The sequence below is a fragment of the Cynara cardunculus genome (assembly GCF_001531365.2).
Source record: "Cynara cardunculus var. scolymus isolate 2C chromosome LG 17, CcrdV1, whole genome shotgun sequence".
Taxonomy (NCBI): domain Eukaryota; kingdom Viridiplantae; phylum Streptophyta; class Magnoliopsida; order Asterales; family Asteraceae; genus Cynara; species Cynara cardunculus.
In genome coordinates, this window is record NC_037544.1 from 17,455,236 (window position 1) to 17,456,944 (window position 1,709).

Sequence of the window (1,709 nt, forward strand, 5' to 3'; positions counted from 1 at the left end):
AACACAATACCATATCATCCTTAGCCACCCAAAGAAACCAAGTCATTATCCAATCCCTCGCCACCCTCACGGCTCAGGCAACTGAGACTGATGAAAACCTAACCTACATCATTACCCAACTCCAAACCATCCTTCGCACCCTTCATCAACTACCAGCCTCCATCACCTCCCAAATATCTCAACTTGAACCTTCATCCACATCATCCATCAATGAAACTCTTGCCACCCTCACCAACCAAATGGCCACCATCCAAACAACCCTCACCCAATTACCTACCACCATACTTAACCAAATCCCACCACAAACTCAAGCCCCACCTCCCTCTGCAGGCCCCTCCTATGAAGCAGCCTTCTCATCCTTCACTGCAGAGGTGAGAAATCTTCTTGCCAACCTTCCCCAACCTCTATCATCTGCCACAACCTCTATGCCACCTCCTCCCACTACTGGCACAGACTTCGCTACTAGAGCCGACCTACGAGCTCTGTCCAAGGCGCTTATCTCCTCTGTCAATGAGATAAGTGCAAAGTTCGCTGCTCGATCCATAGAACCCACCACTGCGTTAAGGAAGAGTTTACAATACCAACAAGACCGAACAAACACTCTCCTTCGCACAATGGAAGAACGATACAAAAAGGATCGAGTATGCACTCTCGCATCCCACATTCGCATGTGGAAAAAGAAGAATCGATCAAGAGTTTCCTGCTCTTCCAGCCGCCCTACAAACGCCCAAGGCATGAAGACCAAGACCCCGATGATCAAGGTCTTGGACCTCATGAGGGGGAGACAGAGGCGGCTGCTACTCAACAAACAGGATCCGCTGCACCACAACAACCATCCCAATAACAACCATCCCAACAGCAACAACCATCAACCCAACAAACCCAAGCTAGGGAACCAGAGGCCTTGCCCTCTGATGAAGAACATAATATCGAAGTTCCCTTAGCCACAACTCCAGACCCCATCGTGTTGAGTTCCTCAACCGATGAAGAACCAACCACCCCACCAACACAACAAAACCAACCTCTTTCTTCTACACCCACAACAAACCTACCCTTAACCCCTTCACCAACACATCGCACAACTCAACCCTTTATCTTCTCCACACAACCAGAACCCACAACAACCAAACCTTCTTCATCCCAACCAGAACCCATAACAACCCAACCTTCATCACCCCAACCAAACAAAGAAAACTCACCCACTACCCAAACACAACCAGCTGAGACACAACCCGTGGTGCACGCAGACATTCCTTCTTCCTCAAGGAATCCTCCTCAAGGCCTGGTGGACGAAATAATTCAAAACATGGAGACATTAAGGAGAAGACCTCAATTGCCACCCAGGAAACCAATAATGATGGAAAATATCCATCAATACATGTACCGAGAACACAAAGAAAGTCTGTCAACCAATCCTCCAATTCTATCGCCAGAATTTATGAACCTTCTGCATCATCGTTTCATAAGACAGACTACTCAACCACGACATGCTGTCTTTTCGAACGATGGAATACAAAGAGTCATAGACTTGAAGATAAAGTCATTTGCCAACARAGCCATACGCTACATCGAGTTCAATGTGGAGAGAGCCCATGGGGTAGTTAGCGTGTTCAACGAGAACGACCTCATCAACCTCAATCCATATGACTTGATTGAGCTATATGCCTATACTGCTCAAAGGCAAGATCATGGGATACGATTTGGAATGG